The 22,173-nt window shown below is 36.7% G+C and overlaps 1 pseudogene; it reads left to right on the plus strand.

Moving 5' to 3' along the window:
• Positions 1 to 430: 430 nt before the first annotated feature.
• On the plus strand, positions 431 to 526 carry LOC116118484 (annotated as a pseudogene).
• Positions 527 to 22,173: the final 21,647 nt, after the last annotated feature.

The following is a 22,173-nucleotide window of genomic DNA, read 5'->3' on the forward strand; positions in this document are numbered from 1 at the left end:
TTAAGGCTAAAGAGGATCTAGCAAATCCCTCTTTAGTTCCTTGGGGTTATCTTCATGTGGACTACATTGGTTCGATCCTACTCTTGGGTTGGTAGCGAAACCCGTTTAGAGATAAGTTGGAGGAGCCTCCAAACGTGCATATGATTTCTTAAACTCTAAATTGATTTTTCTGTAGATTCTAATATAATGTGTAAACTATAAATTTGTGCCCTAATCTTGGTTCTAAGGAACGATCTATGATTTAAATAATTTTTGTTTTCCGCTGCCATGTATGATCGTTTCCTAGTAGTTACTTGCTAAAACTTCAAGTAACTATTGAGCTTCCACTAGTGTCTTGTTCTATAAAGCTCCTCTAGCTACTTCATCTACCATTGTTCGAACATTTGGTAGCAAACTCGAATAAAACATTTGGACTTGCATCCAAACAGGCAAAAAATGGTGTGGACATTTCCTTGAATCTCTTCCGTGCTTCATATAATGATTCATGGTTGCCTTGTACAAATGAGGTAATGTCATTTCTCATCTTTGTCAAAAGAGCTGGTGGATAATATTTGTATTGGAACTTCTGTGCTAGATCATTCCATGTTGTGATGGTTCCAGTGGGTAATGACATTAGCCATCCTTTTGCCTTATCTCTCAATAAGAATTGAAACAGTCGCAACCTAATAGCATCCTTATTGTGCTTGAGTGTATCACAGATTTCCAGGAAGTTGGCTATGTGCATATTCAGATATTCTTTTGGATCACCCCCAAACTGTACTGATTGTTGAATCAACTGGATTATAACTAGCTTTTTCTCAAAGTTATTCACTGTAATAGTTGCTTTCTACACATATTACAGTGAATTCTTAAGGCTGCCATTGAATTAAACTTAGAGAGCTTATTCTAGGTTGTTCAAGGGTTAGGATCTAATTGAGAGCTTATTTCAGTAGTGACAATTAAGGGAAAATTCAGGTAACAGAGCTTGTTGTTTCCTAGGGTTAATAATTCCATAATAATGAGATAGAATAATGTTACGATTAGTTCATGTCCAATGCATGTTTAGGTGGATCTTGAACCGAGAACTGGTTGTTTTTAATCTGATATTTTCTACCATTGGAGATTTATTTGTTTCACTTTATATTGCATTGTCTACAACCCCTTTCATTATTTTATTGTCATGTTTACTGTTTAGGATTTTATTTTATTTTATTTTTTCTGTTGTTTTCGTAGTGGTTATTGGTTAGAATATTGGATTTAATCGAATCATTCCCTATGGGATCGACCCTTGCTCACCCTATATGAAATTTAGTAGTTAGGTTAGTAAGGTTATTAATTTGGAGCATTTGGCACGCTACCAATGACCTTAAGTGTTTTTCATGCTTCTGGTGCGACAGAGGCTTCATCAGTGGACCGGCGAGGTTGTCATCAGTATGCACTTTACTTATCTATACATCTTTCCTCTCAACCATTTATGTGAGGAGATGCAATTTTTCGAGTGTGTATCTGGACTTCTTGTGGGACCGTGGCTTCTTTGCTTGAGTTATTGCTCCATTGTTGTCGCAATAGACATCTGGATCAACAATCGTGGAGACCACACCAAGGTTAGTGATGAACTTCTTAATCTAGACTGCCTTCTTGGCCGCATCGGATAATGTGATATACTTAGTCTCCATTGTTGAGTTCAGTACAGTGCTTTGCTTGGAGCTCTTCCAGCTTACCGCACCCCCATTGAGATAAAATACAAACCTAGATTGTGAATGATAATCATCTTTATTTGTTTGGAAACTAGCATCACTGTATCTTCTTACAATGAGCTCATCTTCCCTTCCGTAAACCAAGAACATATCCTTACTCCTTTTCAGGTACTTAAGGATGTTCTTGACAACTATCTAGTGATGCTTACCTTGATCCAATTAATATCTACTACAAGTGCTTAACGCACATGAGACATCAATCTGAGTACACAACATGGTATACATGAAGGATCCAATTGCTGACGCATATGAGATCCTCTTCATTCTATCTCTTTCATCGTGTGTTTTAGGAAACATGTCCTTAGAGAGATAAATACCATGTGACATCGGAATAAATCCCTTATTGGATTCTTCCATACTGAATCTCTTCAGTACTTTGTCTATTTATGTACTCCGACTTAGGCTAAGCAACCTATGTGATCTATCTCGGTAGATCTTTACTCTAAGGATGTAGGCTGCTTCTCTTAAGTCCTTCATGGAGAAGCACTTGGATAACCAAGTCTTTACCGATTGCAAGTTCGGTATATCATTCCCGATGAGAAGTATGTCATCAACACACAACACCAAAAATGCCAATGCGCTCTAACTTACTTTCTTGTAAACATAGGGTTCATCTTCATTCTTGATAAAACCGAATTCTTTTACGACTTTATCAAAATGAATGTTCCAGCTCCTTGAAGCTTGCTTGAGTCCATAAATGGACCTCTACAATTTGCATATCTTATCAGCTTTCCCATAAAAAATGAAACCATCGGATTGTGTCATATACACATCCTCTTCAAGGTTTCCATTTAGGAAAGCCATTTTGACATCTATTTGCCAAATCTCATTGTCATGATATGTAGCAATCGTAAACATAATCTGGATGGATTTAATCATGACAACCGGCAAAAAGGTTTCATCATAGCCAATGCCATGAATTTGTTTGAAACCTTTGGCAACCAATTGTGCCTTATAGGTTTGCACCTTGCCATCCATGTCAGTCTTATTCTTGAAGACTCATTTACACCCTATTGATTTTACCCTTTCAGGTGGATCCTCCAAATACATACTTGGTTTTGGTACATGGAGTCCATCTCAGATTTCATGGCTTCAATCCATTTAATGGAATCTAGATCCGATATAGTGTCTTCGTATGTTCTAGGTTCATTGTCTTGGTAGACCAGTACGTCACCATGTTGAGTCACGAGAAAACCATATCTCTCATGCTTATGGCATACTCTTCCAAACCTACATAGCTCCTGTGTTACTTAAGGTAGTTCACTTAGATCCACAGGTTGTGGAGCAACCTCCTCACGATGTTCAACCACTTCTTGTGGCATATCTTCCCGTCCTTCGTCTAATGTATCTTGTAGTTCTAAAACTTCATCGAGTTCTACTTTTCTCCTACTAATACTTCTTAGAAAGAATTCCTTTTCTAAGAAGACACCAATACGAGTGACAAAAATTTTGCGCTCTTTTGGATGGTAGAAATAGTATCATTTGGTCTCCTTAGGATACCCCAAAAATTTACATTTGTAGGATTTTTGGCCCAGCTTGTTCGAAGTCAATTTCTTGACATAAGCTTCACAACCCCAAATCCTTTGATAAGAGAAGTTGGGCTTTCGCCCACTCCATAGTTTACGTGGAGTCTTATCTATAGACTTTAACGGAACACGGTTCAGTATATGAGTCGTAGTCTCTAGGACATAACTTTAGAATGATGCAGGTAGATCACTAAAACTCATCATGGACCTAACCATATCGAGTAAGGTCATATTCCTCCTTTCAAACACTCAATTGTGTTGGGGTGGTTGTGATACTATCCCACGTTCTTTCAGGTATTCAGAAAACCCTAAGCTCAAGTATTAACCTCCTCAATCAGACTGAGGAGTTTTAATACTTTTGCGCAACATATTCTATACTTCATTCCTGAATTCTTTGAATTTATCAAAGGCTTTAGATTTATGTCTCATAAGGTAGACATAACCATATCTATTGAAATCATTAGTAAATGTGATGAAGTATGAATATCCACCTCAAGCTTCAACTGTTAGTGGACCGCATACATCAGTATGGATGATGCCTAACAGTTCAATAGCCCTTTCACTTTGTCCTGTGAAAAGTGACTTGGTCATCTTGCCTAAAAGGCATGACTCGCATACCTCAAATGACTGGAAGTCAAAAGGGTCCAAAACTCCATCCCTTTAAAGATTTGCAATGCAAGTTTGATTAACATGACCCAATTTACAATGCCAAGAGTATGATTGGTTTCGACCGTTATGTTTAGCTTTCTTAGTTTCAACATTGAGAATATCTTTATTATTTAAATCAAGAACATATAATCCGTTATATAACCTTGCAATTCCAAATAGAAAACCATTCAAACTAAAGGACAACAATCCATTAGAAATCTCAAAACGATATCCTATATTATCCAAAGCGGATACTAAAATAAAATTTCTGGAAATTGAAGGTACAAAATAACAATCATGAACTTCCAATAACAAGCTCATAGGCAAAGATAAACAATAAGTCCCTACAACTAATGCAGCAACATGTGCTCCATTTCCAACTCGTAGGTCTACTTCTCCCTTGGCGAGCAATCTACTCTACTTTAGCCCCTATACATCAATATAAATGTGAGTACCACATCCTATGTCAATGACCCAAGATGTTGAAGGAGAGAAGTTAATCTCAATCATATACATACCTAAAGTCGAAGCATCTGACTTATTCTTGTTTACAAGGAAAGCCTTGCAGTGTTTCCTTTATTGGCCAAGCTTGCCATAATAGAAGCAAACTACCTTCCCACCTTTCCCAATGTCACCTTCAAGCTTGAGATCATCATGTCCTTTAGGCTTGGGCTTGGGCTTTCCCTTGCCTTTGCCCTTTCCTTTACTGGCAACCAGAAAAACAGGCTTAGACATTTTCATGTTTTGCTCCGCAGTCCTCAGCATGTTCAGAAGCTGTGACGGGGATTTCACAATCGTGTTCATAGTGAAGTTCATTATGAACGATAAAAAGAATCAGGTAGTGACTGCAGAATTAAATCCACTAGTAAGTCTACATCCTCACCAAACCCCAAAGTCTCAAGCCTCTTTATGTACCCAATCATCTTAAGCACATGAGGACCAACTTGAGCTCCCTCAACCATATGACTCCTAAACAATGCACTTGACACCTTATACCTCTCATGTTGAGCATTTCCTTCGAAAAGCTCCTTCGGGTACAGAATCATGGGAGCAACATCCATATTCTCATGCTGCGTTTGCAGCTCAGGTGTCATCGATGCTAGCATAATGCATTGAGCATTATCAACATCATCAAGGAAGTTTTGGTAAGTATCCTTTACATCTTGAGTGGCATCAGGATCAGGATCAGCCATATAAGGCTTGTTAAGGATATACAATCTCTTTTCAGACTTCAGTACAATCCAAAGATTTTGATACTAGTCCGAAAAATTAGATCCATCTAGCTTGTTTTTCTTTTCGATTATCGATCGTAGGTTAGTATTGCTCATTTTAGTGAATCTACAAATGCAGAAAAGTAAATGTTATTATAATGTTTATTATTAATCAATAAGGTCTTTTATTAAAAATGCTCCCACTATTTTCCTCAAGCCAATAGCCTTCACTATTAACTCAGAAAAGCCCATTGGCTTTCCTAGTGGACTGAGATCCCATCTAGCCCATTTCAAACCTTCGCTTTGGTGAACAAGCCAAAATGAGTTGATTAGGTAGGCCAACAAACTTAATCCACACCAGTTGATAACTCCCACCACCAACGTCAAATGTGAAACAAGCCAACAAACTAATCACACAATTCAATGGCTGAAGCCATTGTCCTCAAGTGTGATTCTTAGTATTAGTAAAGTGGACACTACATGTCGCCATATACACATAGCAAGTGTACTTCTTTACTATGCCTATGACGTGCTTATCAACCTTCGTTTTGGCGAACAAGCAAAACACATCATTTTAAGTTGACCCATCACCATTAAGGAAAACTCCGATGAACTTTAACCTCCCATTGGTAGAAGCGTACCTTTTGCTTTGGCAAATAAGGTTCCAACGAACAGTGGTTTGATTAAACACATGGTGATAGAAGGCATTTTAATGACTTACTATTCTTTATTTGAAGGGTTTTTATTTTATGTCTCACCAATTTATTATCTTTGTTAGAATGACATTGATTGACATGTTATTAAACATTCAACCTTAGCATGCATTCTAAAAAAAATATAAACGTGCCGGTACATGGCCCAACTAAAACTGATTTGCTTGAGCCTAGAGGAATCGGTAGGTCAACCTAGGGTAAAAAACAAACCTTGGGTCTTCAAGTTTGCCTTTTCATTGCTCCTCCATTTCTTTATCACGATCGTTACAAAAAGAATTTATAATAAAGAAACCCTATTCTAATTTACATCAAGAAATCATAAACCTCGCATTACATACGAGGGGAGTAAGATGAGAGAAAGAAGCACATAAAGAATTTAGAGGGAGGCAGGACATTTAGGTCCTATTTATTTAGAAATTTACAAACAAACCCAAAAATAAATAAACAAGCCATAGGTCTAAGGCTCATGCACTGGGCACCATGTGATTTTCAAACAAGAACATTGCATACATTCAAAAATAAACATTTTGAATTGGTAGGGTGAAATTATTTATTACGCTCTAAAAATTTGCATATCTGTTTTTGGTCCAAAATTATTAAAACTTTTCATTTAGGCCCCTATGCACTTAAAAGTGTGCTTGCTGTGCCGATGGTTTATATTGTAGTGGCGTGCGCTGATTTTCAGTCAACATGCATACACAGGTGCAATCGCTGTGACAATAGTTTATATCGTCATGGCATGCGCTGATCTTCATTCAGTGCACATGCACTAGTGCGATTGCCACGCCGATGTTTTATATCACCGTATTGTGCACTGATTTTTCAATTAGCGTATATGTGTAAGTACGATCACCATGGTGAGCACTACTGATCTGTAGTAGATCAGTGCAATCAGCAACAAAAATGCCAAAGGATTTTTGGCAATCAACTTAGCTTCTGATATCAACAAAAAATCCTCATCACATTATACCAATTTGCATATCGTCAACAAATTAAAGATTACCAGATGTAATGAATCAATTGATTATTCAAAACATGCCATTAACATAGAATTTTACAGATTTAAAAAAAAAAAAAAAAAACAGTTTATAATATAACATGTTATCAATCAAATACATGCTATCAAACATAGATTAAACAATATAACCTGGTACCCGAGGCTCTGATACCACTGTAAGGAATCAATCTACCCAACGTAGTGGAAAAATAAAAATTAAAGGATAGAACAATTGCTTATTTGCCAAGATCCGAGTATCGATTATATTGTTTACATGTTAAAAACAAAAATTCTGTACAAAATAAAATTAATCTATTCAAGGATTAGAAATCTTATGCACGTTTGAAGGCTCCTTCAAGTGTCTCTGATTTTATTTCATTACTGATTCAATATAGAATCACATGAATGTTGATCCACACGAAGGCAGTCTGAAGAACCAACCGTTATTTTGCTAGAACAACAAGATGGCTTCAAGAATCAAGTTTTTCAAAGAATCAAGAAGAGAAAAGTATTTCTCTTCAATCAATGAGTAGGACGTGAGAGAGACAGTGGGGTAGGTGGCTAGGTTTTTTTATTTTTTTTTTATTGAATAATGTTATATTGTTTTAATTTAAGTTGCACTTATATAATGCAACAATTAAAACCTTATTCCAATAAGGAATAGCCACGGGCTCCAACCCTAATCCACCCTTGTAACCAAACACCCTTTAATTGGTATTTTAAATTTTAATTAATTATTATTATAATTAAAATCAATTAATATATATATATATATATAATATTAACATTTAATTAATAATAATAATCCATTTAAATATATGCACACATATATTTAAATATAATCTCACTAGTTTTAATTTTAATATTAAAATTAAATACAAGCAACAACCTCAACAAATTTAATTACAATATGAGATTACCAAAATACATTTTCATCCTAAAATACGAAAATACCCTTTACACAAACTGATTCTTAAATTATCTTCTAAGTGTGTGACCTGTAGGCCCCTTATCATATTGGCAGTGAGTAGTATCGCGATTAACACCAATTAATCGTCTCACTATATACAGACCAAGATTGGCCCCTAGCAAGGCATCATGGCCACCCGATAGATTCGGATTCAGCGAAATAGCTGCCTATCAACGATATGGTTACCGTGCAATCAAATCTTTTTATCATAAGTTATCTCATCGAGGCTAAGGTGCAGAAATAGCGTCAACCTCAGTTATTCTCAATATCTTTGTATTTAGCTATTGGACCAATGACTGGATAAATAAATTGGACTGAGAAACAACTGAATCCCAATATGGCCATAGATTTGGTGTCATTGCCACTTACTGAATTGCGCAGTGAGATAAACTTCTCCTATACCTAAGAGTGATGAATCCTTTATCTATCCACCATAGTCTTGATACACTCCTTGATGTAGCCAATCACTACCGTATTGATAACTCTAAATAGAACTACGTTGGGCTAGTGTCAAACTACACCAATCGGTGCACAAGGCACTCCAGTGATCTCAAGTCTAAGGATCACATGCACCACCATTCATTAGAGGATTTATTCCAAAGACACTGGGGTTACCATCCAAATGGAATCCTCCGGTGGGTCTGTCTAGTGAACTTGCCTCCAACAAGCACATATGCATTGCACCAGGTTGTCGGCAAACAACCTTGACAAGTGAGATTAGTCACTGTCTTTCGAAAGGGTCATTCAACACTATGATAGCCTTACCGTATTATCTGTGTCCTTGGTTAGAATAATACTGGGGCTCGGACATTTCTAGAATGGCTACCATATGTGATCATAGGGTTCAAGATTTAAAAAACTTGATACCCTCGCCACGACTCTACCATCCTAAGGACATATATCAATACATACATAAATGACTTACATGATATAGAATAAAATGCCTTTGATTGATTAATAAAGATTATTACAAAGAGACAATTCTACAATAATTGATTGGCTCTAGGGCACCTACTCTAACATGGTTTACCCCTTTTAATTTTGTAGAATTTCACTTTAGTCACTAAACTTGCACAACTTGTAGTTTAGTCCTGTCCAATTTGAAAACAAATTGAACCCTTCAGATTAGCAACAACTGCTCTATTTTATGGCTCGGCTAAAAGTTCAAAACACCACCTTTGTAATTCCCAAAACGTCTTTCTCCCACAATATTGGGAGGGACCCCTTACCCTTCAATTTCCACATGAAAACTCGCAGGAAAGAACTCATTGATCGAGGAGCTGCCAACAATGATTAATCACATCCCTATAAGTTGTGCATGCTATCATGCAACCAAAAACACTCGAGTGGTTGAGAATGTGAATGCGCAGCCTTGGCTTGACATGGGCAAGAAACAATTAAAGGTCACGCATGGGTGTGCGTGACCAATAGCAGGTCGTGCACAAATGTGTGTGGCCATGGGCAATGCCACACGTATTTGCTTGCAGCAAAAGGACAGGCGCCTGGGGCAAAATAGGTACCTCAATTCTCATTAGGAGGTCAAACCAAGGACCCTATGGAAGTTGGGGCTACCCTATCCCCATGGGCAAGGAAACAATGTCTTGAGGGAGGAGTTTGGAAGCCTTATAATAGCATGGACTTCTTTTTCTTTCTAAGCCATAAGAAAGGGGCTAGTCCAAGATCGTACTATTCCTTGCACGAAGCCCATAATGGCTAGTCATGCATTTAAACGCACGACTAAGGGCCTTGGCCAGCCATGCATTTAAACACATGGCGAAGGGCCAGCAAGGGATAGGCCATACACATCCAATAGACAATGGGCTATGTGTGCGAGTACACAACCACCATAAGGGGCTATACACAGCCTTGGGATAGTGGTTGCACGTCAAAACACGTAGCCATATAGCAGCCATGTTTTTAGGGTATTTCATAACCCTAATCGAACCAAAGTCATTATTCATCAACAGGATTAAAAACAGATTTAATCGATTTCAATTTAAACAATAGAATCAAAAACCCTAACATGCAATTTTCTATCAAATCATTCAACAAGTTAATAACAAAAAACATATATTAATCCATGCTTTGATACCACTGTTGAGTTTTGGTTGAATAATAAACAGAATATAAAACAAAATTTTTATTCAATTAACCCGTTAATCCCACGATCAAGATTGATATATGCAATCTGTTTATAAAATAAAACAACTCGTACAATGTTTCTTGTTATTACCTGCATTTGGAGGCTTCTTCGGGTTTATTTGATTTGCTTTTCGCTAGTCGTATCAAGATGGAATCGCTCCTGAGAAGTCCATGCAAAAGCAGGGAGGCTGATCCACATGCAAGGAAGTTTGCTAGAATCCTTGGGTGCAAGAACAAAGAACACACAATTGAGAGAAAGAAATTCTCTCTCAAAAACTAATAGGCGACTAGGGTTTTTGCTTTTCTTATATAGTGGGGAATAAAATATTCCCCATTAAGAATAGGAATATTTCTATTCCTTAGTTTGGAATGGGATATTTCCAATTAAATATACCTTCCTATTTTGCAATAGGATATTTTCCAATTAAATATACCTTCCTAATAAATAAATATGGATATTTATTTATCCATATATTTAATTAATGGGATATTTAAATATATTTAATTTTATTAGATATGTTTATTCCATATATTTAATCCATATTAATATTAACATAATTACAACTTTGCTAAATTAACTTCAACATAAATATTGAATTTTGGAAACGACCTTCAACAAATTTAATCGCACAACAAAATTACCAAAATACCATTTTCATCCAAAAGACGAAATTACCCTTCATTTTCATTCTCAATAAAACTGCCTTTAATGTGTGTGACCCCTAGGCTCTTTATTATGTTGGCAGTGACTAGATTTATAATTAAGCATCAACTAATTAGTGTTCTATACACAATCAAGATTGGCCTTGCCCAACAAATAAAAATTTAGCGAAGTAGCTAGCTTTCAACAGTATGGTTATCGTGCAATTCCAATCCTTTCATCATCATTTATCTCATCAAGGTTTGAAGTACAAATTTAGTATCAACTTCAATGAATGTACCTTGATATGTTTATATTTGGTTATCAAATCAATGACCATATAAATTGGATTCGAGTACCAACTCGATTACAGATTTTGCGGCCATAGTTCCTAACCGAATATGTCAACAAGATAATTTCTCTTGTAACTAGGAGTGATAAATTCTTTGTTGATCCACCATAGCCATAGTGTACTTCTCAATGTAACCAATGACTACCATACTGATAGCCCTAAATAGGATTGCGTTAGGCGAGTGTCAAATTACATCAATAATTACACACTATGCTCTGGTGATCTCAAGTTAAGGGATCACATGCACCACCATCTGTTGGAGGATGTATTCCATAGACATTAGCATTACCATCTTGTGTGAAATCCTCCAGTGGGTCGTTCAAGTGAACTTGTCATTAACAAGCACCCATGCATCGCACTAGGTTGTCACCAAACAACCTTGACATGTGAGAATTGTCACTACCTTTCAGTAAGGTCGTTTAACGCTATGATAGCCTTACTGTATAATCTATGTCCTTGGTTAGATTAATATTGGGGCTATGGACAGTCCTATAATGGGTCCTCACAATTAAGATTTAAAACACTTAATTCCTTCATCACAGTTCAAATGAATGCTATGATATAGAAGTTATGCCTTTATTGCAATTCCAATCCTTTCATCATCATTTATCTCGTCAAGATTTGATGTACAAAAGTATTGTCAACTTCAATGAATGTACCTTGATATGTTTATATTCGGTTGTCAAATCAATGACCATATAAATTGGATTTGAGTACCAACTTGATTCCACTATGACCACAGATTTTGCGATCGTAATTCCTAACCGAATATCTCAGTGAGATAATTTCTCTTATAACCAGGAGTGGTGAATCCTTTGTTGATCCACCATAGCCATAATGTACTACTCGATGTAACCAACGACTACCGTACTAATAACCCTAAATAGGATTATATTAGGCCAGTGTCAAATTACATCAATAATTACACCCTACGCTCTAGTGATCTCAAGGCGAGGGATTACCATCTTGTGTGGAATCCTCCGGTGGGTCGGTCTAGTGAACTTGTCATTAATAAGCACCCAAGCGTCATACTAGGTTGTCACCTAACAACCTTGACATGTGAGAACTGTCACTACCTTTCAGTAGGATTGTTCAACGCTATGATAGCCTTACCGTATAATCTGCATCCTTGGTCAGATTAATACTGGGGCTACGGATAGTTCTTGAATGGCCATTATATGTGATCATAGGGTTTCACAATTAAGATTTAAAACACTTAATTCCCTTGTCACGGTTCAACCCTTTTAAGGACATATATCAATATATATACGAATATATAAATGAATGCTATGATATAGAAGTTATGCCTTTATTGATATTCAATACTATTATTACAAATGTCCTATTATTATTGGCTCTAGTGCACTTATCCTAACAAAAGAGGCACATATTAGGGAGGAATTGCAATGTGTAATTATTATCGACACAGAGTTTGTATACCAAAATGAGATTAAAGTTGAAGGTAGGGACTAGGAGGACATTTTTCAGGCTAAATTTTTCTCCTAGGTGGACATTATCGACATGTGTGGTTGGGGTATTATTATAGATATTGGAAATTTAGGTTGTGTGTGTGTAGTGAAAAACCTATGGTGGTAAACAATGTGATTACTGGCACGGAGGTCAATTATCCAACATCTTTTGAAACTAAATTATTAAGGACAAAAGATGTACCTGCATAAGTAGTAGAAGCATTGTTGGGTTAGGATTGATTTAGCATCTGGAGTAGTTGGGTGATTTGTTCGGGACTGATCATAGGCATCAGTGTGTCATTTCCCTAATTTGTTGTCACATTATTTGCCGTTGAATTTCCAGATTTTTCCTTGGGGTAGCCATGTGATTTCCAACAATTCTCACGATTGTGATTGCACTACTTGCAATATTCATAGTTAATTTGCTTTTACCTGATATAGTTGATCCATAGTTGTTGGATGTGTTTTCAAACTGTCCATATTGAGAACCATTGGATGAGAATAACTGATTGATCTGTTATGGACTGTTGATGGGTTGAGTTGATATGGGCCATTGATGGAATTATATAAATTCCCACTTTTCTCATTTCCAACTAAACGTAGCCGTCGGTTTCCCTCTCACCTCTCTCACCTTTCACATTCTTCGACTGATTTTCTCGGTCAGGTCTATTTGTTGCAAAGGCAGTGGAATCACCGAGGTGTGGTGGTTCCACTGTGGCCAATCACTAATGCTCGTCTTAAATGGCGAGCTGGTAAATATGGCGGAGTGTTAGCGGTGATGATTTTATGAGCATTTGTGTTTGAAATGGGAGGAAACTCTCATTCAGCCCCATCAAAATGTGGATAACTCAATCCCTTTCTTTGATTTTCTGAAATTGGTGTAAAGTTTTAGATGTCCCATTTAATGGGTCCTTAATGACATCGAGCTCATTCCGCGGTGCTGATAATCAGTTGAAACAGCTTGTCACCGATTGATTATATTGCTTTACTTTGGCAAGATTATGTCGAAGAGTGAAAAGTTTGGCTAAATCGAGTTGGCCATACATCTCTTTGATGTTGGCCCACATTTGCTCGACAATCTCTATTGGTGGGAGTCCAACGGCAACATCCTAGGTAAGGGAGTTGCTGAGCCATGACTGGACAATATTATTACATTTGGTCCATTGCTTTTTGAGATGGGGCTCATTGGGCGGCGGCATAGTTCCTTCAATAAAGCTATCTTTATTCTTTGTGATAAGAGCCCAACGAAAATCACGTGACTAAACCGCTTAGGTTTTCGATCTGGTGAGGGGCTGCTTGACTAGAACGAGTTCTGGTTCGTCTAACGACGGCATATGCAAAATGTTGTTAGGTTCTAGCTGTTGTTGAGGAGTGGGGGTGAGTTGGAAGGGAAACTGGAAGGGTTGACCAAATTCAAATTGTGGGTCGATAAACCCGAAATAGGTGTGTGGGCTTGACTTATGATTTGGATCTGATTGATTGTTTGGGCCTAGTTAAGTGGGCTGTGAGCTTGGTGGTTGGGTATTTGGTTGAGAATTGGGTTGTGGGCCTATGTGAGTGAGCTGATGTGGGTCTAGTTGAGTAGGCTGATTTAGGCCTTGTTGAGTGTTAGGAAACGATCTAACTCATGGCAGTGGAAAACGAAAATTTTAGATCGTAGATCGTTCCCATTAAAGCCAATATCAAGGCACATAATATACAGTTTATATGTTAAATCAAAATCTACAGTAATATGAGCAATCAGAGTAAAGTTTAGAGTTCATACGCACATTTGGAGGCTCCTTCAAACTTGTCTCTGACTGGATTCGCTACCAATCTAAGAGCAAGATCAAACTAGCGGTAATCCACATGAAGATAACCCGAAGAGCTAAAGAGGGATTTGCTAAATCCTCTTTAGCTTCAATAACCAAATCAAGAATCAAAGGAACTTTGATTCAATGAAGCAAGGTGGCGTGAGATAGGGAGAGGGTTGTGTGTTTTCATTTCTTTAAATGAAAAGGATTGAATGAATTTCTATTCACTTTTTAATTCACAAAACATTGCACTTATATAGTGCACATAAAACCCTATTCCAATAAGGAATAGGCTTGGGCTTCAACCCAAAAAGCCCCTATATCAAAACACTCACAATTATGATATTTTATTATAATTATTATTATTTCCAATTAAACTCAGTTAATGTATTTATAGAAATATATTAACATTTAATAATAACAATAATTCATTTAAATATATGTATATATATATATATATATATATTTAAATATAATCTCACTTATTTAATTTTAATATCAAATTAAATATAGGCAACAGCCTCAGCAAATTTAATTGCACTGTGAGATTACCAAAATACCATTTTGCCCTAAAAGACGAAAACGCCTCTTGCACAAACTGATTCTTAAATTATCTTCTATGTGTGTGACCCATAGGCTCCTCATCATACTGGCAGTGTGTCGTATCGTGATTAACACCAATTAATCATCTCACTACACACAAACCAAGATTGGCCCCTAGCAAGGCATCATGACCACCTGATAGATTCAGATTCAGCGAAGCAGCTACCTGTCAATGATATGGTTACCGTATAATCAAATCCTTTCATCATCTGTCATCTCATCAAGACTGGGGCTTAGAAATAGTGTCAACCTCAGTTTACTCTCGATATATTTGTATTCAGTTAATAGACCAATGACCGGAATAATGAATTGGTTTGAGCGACAACTCGATTCCATTGTGATCATAGATTTACTATCATTGTCATTAACTGAATTACGCCGTGCGATAACTTCTCCCATACCTAGGAGTGATGAATCCTTTGTTAATCCACCATAGTTTTGATACACTATTCTATGTAACCAATCACTACCATATTGACAGCTCTGAATAGAACTACATTGGGCTAGTGTCAAACTACACTGATCGATGCACAAGATGCTCTGGTGATCTCAAGTCTAAGGATTACATGCACCACCATTCGTTAGAGAATTTGTTTCATAGACACAGGGGTTACCATCTATATGGAATCCTCTGGTGGGCCATTTTAGGGAACTTGCCTACAGCAAGTACCCATGTGTTGCACCAGGTTGTCAGCCAACAACCTTGACAAGTGAGATATGTCACTGCCTTTTGATAGGGTTGTTCAACACTATGATAGCCTTACCATATTATCTATGCCCTTGGTTAGAATAATACTGGGGCTACAAACATTTCTAGAATGGCCATCATATGTGCTCATGGGGTTCTCACTATCAAGATTTGAAACACTTGATATCCTCGTCACGGTTCTACCATTCTAAGGACATATATCAATACATATAACTATGGTTTACATGATATAGTAGATAATTCCTTTTATTGATTAACAAACATTATTACAAAGAGTCAATTTCACAATAATTGATTAGCCCTAGGGCACCTACTCCAACAATCTCCCACTTCCACTATAGCCAATCATTCATGCACTCAACATTGAATGATCCAAGTGCCCATCATGCTTCTTACAGAAACTTCAACAGTGGGTTAGTAGGTATTCTGTAAATCTGCACATTCCCTTTCTGATTGATCTCTTGGATCAAATTGAATCAACTAAGTGTGTGTTTCCATTATTGGTGAGACCGTAATTCCTCAGCCACAACAATGGCTCCATTGTTATCGCAGTAGAACTTTACTAGATTAGCAATGCTTGGAACCACATTAAGTTCAATAATGAACTTTTTGATCCAAACCGCCTACACGGTTGCATTAAATAATGTGATATGCTTAGCATCAGTTGTAGAATCCATTGCAGTAGTCTTATTCGAGCTCTTCTAGCTCACTGTAGCTCCATTGAGACAAAATATACAATCCCAAATTATGAACTGTAATCATTTTTATCCATTTGGAAATAACATCACAGTATCCTCTTACAATGAGCTCATCTTCCCCTCCATAATCCAATAACATATTCTTAAGCCTTTTTTAAGTGTTAGTGAAACGATCATACATGGCAGCGAAAACAAAAATTATTTAAACATTATCGATAATTCCTTTGAACCAAGATCAGGGCACAAATTTGCAGTTTATACAACATATTAAAATCTATAAAAAAACAGATCAAGGTTAAGAAACCATACCCACGTTTGGAGCCTCCTCCAATTTGTCTAAGAATGGGTTTCGCTACTGACCCAAGTGTAGGATCGAACCAATGTAGTCCACACGAAGACAACCTCAAGGAACTAAAGAGGGATTTACTAAATCATCTCTAGCCTTTAAGAACCAAGATGAAAATCAAATGAAATATTTTCTTCAAGCAAAAGAAATCTGGCGTGAGAGAGAAGAAAAAGGGGCTGGAATATTTGTTTTCAATGAATGAATAAGTTCCTTAAACAATTCACTAAGTGTTGCACTTATATAGTGCACACTTTGCCCTATTCCATCATGGAATGGGCTTGGGCTCCAACCCAAACACCCCTTGTATCCAAATAGCTCCTTTAAGATATTTTAATTTTAATTATTATTGTTATTTCAATTAAATTCAATTAATATATATATATTTCATATATTAACATTTAACAATAACAAATTCATTTAAATATATGCGAACACAAATTTAAATATAATTTCACTTATTTAATTTAATTAACAAATTAAATAAAGGCTAAGACCTCAGCAAATTTTATTGCACTGTGAAATTACCAAAATACCCTTTCCCCTAAAAAAGACGAAAATGCCCTTCTTACAAACTGGTTCTTAAATTATCTTATATGTGTGTGACCCGTAGGCTACTTATCATACCGGTAGTGTGTAGTATCACAATTAACACCAATTAATCGTCTCACTACACACAGACCAAGATTGGCCCCTAGCAAGGCATCATGGCCACCCGATAGATTCGGATTCAGCGAAGCAGCTACCTGTCAACGATATGGTTACTGTACAATCCAATCCTTTCATCATCTGTTATCTCGACAAGACAGAGGCATAGGAATAGTGTCAACCTCGGTTACTCTCAATATGTATGTATTTAGTTACTGGACCAACGACCTGAATAATAATCTAGATAGAGCAACAACTCAATCCCACTGTGGCCACAGTTTTAGTGTAATTGCCATTTACTGAATTGCGTCGTGAGATAACTTCTCCCGTACCCGGGAGTGATGAATCCTCTGTCTATCCACCATAGTCTTGATACACTCCTTGATGCAGCCAATCACCACCGTATTGATAGCTCTGAATAGAACTACGTTAGTCTAGTGTCAAACTACACCAATTGGTGCATAAGACGCTCCGGTGATCTCAAGTCTAAGGATCACATGTACCACCATTCGTTAGAGGATTTGTTCTATATACACTGGGGTTACCATCCATATGGAATCCTCTGGTGGGTCAGTCCAGTGAACTTGCCTATAGCAAGTGCCCATGTGTTGCACCTGGTTGTCACCAAACAACCTTGACAAGTGATATCAGTCACTGCCTTTGGATATAGTCGTTCAACATTATGATAGCCTTACCGTATTATTTGTGCCCTCACTTTAGAACAATATTGGGGCTACAAACATTTCTAGAATGGTCACCATATGTGCTCATAGGGTTCTCACTATCAAGATTTGAAACACTTGATGTCGTCGTCATGGTTCTACCATTCTAAGAACATATATCAATACATACAATGATGATTTACGCAATATAGAATAAAATTCCCTTTATTGATCAATGAACATTATTACAAAGAATCAATGTTACAATAATTGATTGGCTCTAGGGCATTTACTCTAACATCAAGTACTTAAGGATGTCCATTAACACTCATCTAGTGTCACTCACTTGGATCTAATTGATATCTTCTACAAGTGTTGAATGCACATAAGACATCAATCTGAGTACATAACATATTGCTCACTTAGATCCTATTGATATCTTCTACAAGTGCTTAATGCACATAAGATACCAGTCTAAGCTTGTAATCATAGCATCACTTACTTGGATCCAATTGATATCCCCTACAAGTGCTTGGTGACCATGAGATGTCAATCCGAGTATATAACATGGCATCACTCACTTAGATCCAATTGCTGACGCATATGGAATCCTCTTCATTCTATCTCTCTCACCGTGTGGTTAATGACACATATCCTTAGAGAGATAGACACCATGTGCCATCGAAAGAAATCCTTCTTGGATTCTTCCATACTGAATCTGTTCAGTACCTTGTCTATGTACTCTGACTTAGGTTAAGCAACCTACCCGATCTATCACGATAAATCTTCATTTCGAGAATGTAGGCTATTTCTCCTAAGTCTTTCATGGAAAAGCACTTAGGTAACCAAGTCTTTAATGACTGCAAGTTCGATATGTCATTCCCAATCAGAAGTATGTCATTGACACGTGGTGTGTTGTCGTAGGCAACCAAGATTAAAAACCTTCCTAACCTAACTACTGAATTGTAAATAGGGTAAGCAAGGGTCGATCCCACGAAGAGTGTTTAGCCGAATTTTCGATGATGTGAATAAGGCTTGGGGTTTTGAGTAAAACAGAAAACAATCTTAGCCAAAAACAAAAACAAAAACAATTCAATTCGAAATCAATTAATATAACGAAACATGGTCTCCGTCAACATCCACCATCGGAATCTTACAACTGATCATTGATACAAAAGTAAATCAATTCTTACTTTGAATATTCACCGTTGGAACTATTTTCCTATCTCTCCTTAGTTGTAATTAATTAGGAAACAAGTGATCTTAATTAATCTTACCATTAAACAACCCTAGACATGCGCTAAAGATTTAATCTAATGGCAGCCTTAAGAATTAGAGAGATCGACGAAGCTAAACAACACAAACTCAAACGGTTATATTTAATTTAGTCGAGTATTCCTCTTAAGATTACTAATTCCTAACGCAGCAAATTAATAACCCTAATTGCTTCACAAGTTAGAGGGATCAAACAATTACGGATTTAATATCTAACTTAGCAGTAGATTGTAACAACTAATAACCTAGTAGGCCTCCTAGCAATTAAATGAAACAATCATGAAAATAAGCATAGAAGAACATCCAATACTCAAAGCATAAAATTGAACACTGAAATAAAATGGATTAGATCTCACAGTTATTGATTCCGAGGCCTCTGTTTCCTTCGACCAAGTTAAAAAAATTTGCCTCTCATGGCCATCACGAAAATTCCAAAGGAAAAGTTACAGAGAAGACCAGAGAGAGGCGTGGTCCCCCTCAAAAACCCTAATCTGATCCTCTTAACAAAATTCCAGTTCAAGTATTTGAATCCCACTCAATCTCCTAAAAAAAAAAAATTCTAATATCCTAAAATAACATTAATCCTAATCTGATTCTAATTAATTGAAAATAAGATAAAGTCCTAAAATAAAATAGGAAAGTGGTGTTTTCCAGCTGTAATTTGCATGCAATAGGTCTTCAAAACTTCTTGTAATAATCTGCCTATTTGAATTGCATGACAAGGCGGAATGTTCCAGAACGTCGGCAGTGCAGGTGCGTCAACTTCAAGCTCGATTACAACCTTGATGCAGCGAGTATCTCTCCAAACTCAAAAAATTAAAGTTGTATATATCTTTCTTATAGTTCCACAAAATTTTGAATCATCTAAATCGAGCTCGGATGAGAGAGTTATGCCCAGATTACGAAATGACGTCGAAACTGTCCGAATTCACTTAATTAATTACGTTTTGCAATTAACGCACCCATTTGCATCCTAAATCAAAATAGAATAATAATGAGTATATTTAGGCAGCAAATAAGTATAAAAGACTAGACATTAAGGGGGGGTAAATATGACATTTTGCATTCTCATCAATGTGTATATGACACAACCTGATAAGTATATGACAGCAAATAAGTATAAAAGACTAGACATTAAGGGGGGGTAAATATGACATTTTGCATTCTCATCAACATGCAACACTAGGAATGTCACTGTGCTCCCACTTACTTTCTTGTAAACACAAGCCTCATCTTCGTTCTTAACAAAACCGAATTCTTTTACGGCTTCATCAAAACGAATGTTCCAGTTCCTTGAAACTTGCTTGAGTCCATATATGGACCTCTTCAACTTGCATATCTTATTAGCCTTTCCATCAAGATAGAAACCATTGGGTCGTGTCATATATACATCCTCTTCAAGGTTTTCATTTAGGAAAGCATCTATGACATTCATTTGCCAAATCTCATAGTCATTTGTTTGTCCATCGAGAATGAAACCATCGGGTTGTGTCATATACACATCCTTTTCAAGGTTTCCATTCAAGAAAGCAGTTATGACATCTATTTGCCAAATTTCACAGTCATAATATGCAGCAATCGCAAGCATAATCAAGATAGATCTAATAATGGCAATCGGCAAAAGGTTTCTTCATAGTCAATACCATGAATTTGTTTGAAACCTTTGGCAACCAATCGTGCCTTAAATGTATGCACCTTACCATCCATGTCAATCTTCTTCTTGAAGACCCATTTACAACCTATGGGTTTTACCCCTTCAGGTGAATCCACCAGAAACTATGATTGGTTTTGGTACATGAAGTCCAACTCAGATTTTATGGCTTTAAACCATTTAATGGAATCTAGATCTGATACAGCTTCATCGTAGGTTCTGGGTTCATTATCTTGGTAGACTAGTACGTCACCACGTTGAGTAATGAGAAAACCATATCTCTTGGGCTCACAATGTACTCTCCTAGATCTACGTAGCTCCTGTGCTACTTGAGGTGGTTAACTTTGATCCACAAATTGTGGAGTAACCTCCTCGTGATGTTCAACCACCACTTGTGGCACATCTTCCTATCCTTTGTCTAATGTCACTACTAGAAAAACCTCTTTTCTTGACAGAATGAGTTAACATATTTTCTTGACTGTTCTAAAAATTGTCAAGAATTGTAATTCTTGACAGTTTATGAACTGTCAAGAATTTGAAATAATCCTTAACCCTTTTTTATGATTCTTGACAAGAATTTGGTCAAAAATAAATTTTATGAATTCTTTTTTTTGATAATTGTAGTCTCAATCCTTGATAGTTTTTAACGGTCAAGGGTTAAATTGAAAAAACAAAAATTAAAAATTTTACTAAGGCAAAAGTTTCCCGCCCATCAAAAGTTTCATTAAGACAAAATTTCCCACACCAAAAAAAGTTTTCCACTCATTTTTCATTAGCCCATTTTTCATTCTTTCACCCTAAATTATTTTCTCATTTTCGTTCTCCATACACTACAACAAAAATGGCTTGGACATCTTTTTGACGACTTTGCTCCATTTTTTGATGACTTCTAGAAATCCTAGGGGCCGGTCCATACTCCCTAAGGTCAGATCCAGCTTCACCAAGCTTGGTTGACTCGAAATCTCGTCGAAAAAAGCCATTTCACTGTCGTGACTCTTCACCTTCCCGGCATGATTTCTCTCACTTTTAGATGTTGTTTCATCTCTCAAGTCACATATTTGGACTCCTCGTGACCTGATCTACCTCTCACAAAGTTTTGGAGCATTTTTGTCATCGGTCACTGTCGCCAGAATCCGCTGCAGTCGCTGGTGATGTTTCAACTTTGTACAGAATAAATTATTTTATTGTATAGTTGGTTTCATTAGTTAGATGCTTAGCTGTAAAGCAGTTAGTTTGTTAGATTAGTCACGTTTTTAGTTAGCTACAGTTCCCTGTATATATACAGCAGCTGTTACTTTACTTAATAACAGAATATACAACTTTACCAAAACCTTTTACTCTGTAAAGCTTGCGTTACTCTGTTCAAACTTGCAGATGTTGTTCCAAA

Source organism: Pistacia vera, unplaced genomic scaffold (genome assembly GCF_008641045.1).
Source record: "Pistacia vera cultivar Batoury unplaced genomic scaffold, PisVer_v2 Contig124, whole genome shotgun sequence".
In the NCBI taxonomy this organism is placed as follows: Eukaryota; Viridiplantae; Streptophyta; class Magnoliopsida; order Sapindales; family Anacardiaceae; genus Pistacia; species Pistacia vera.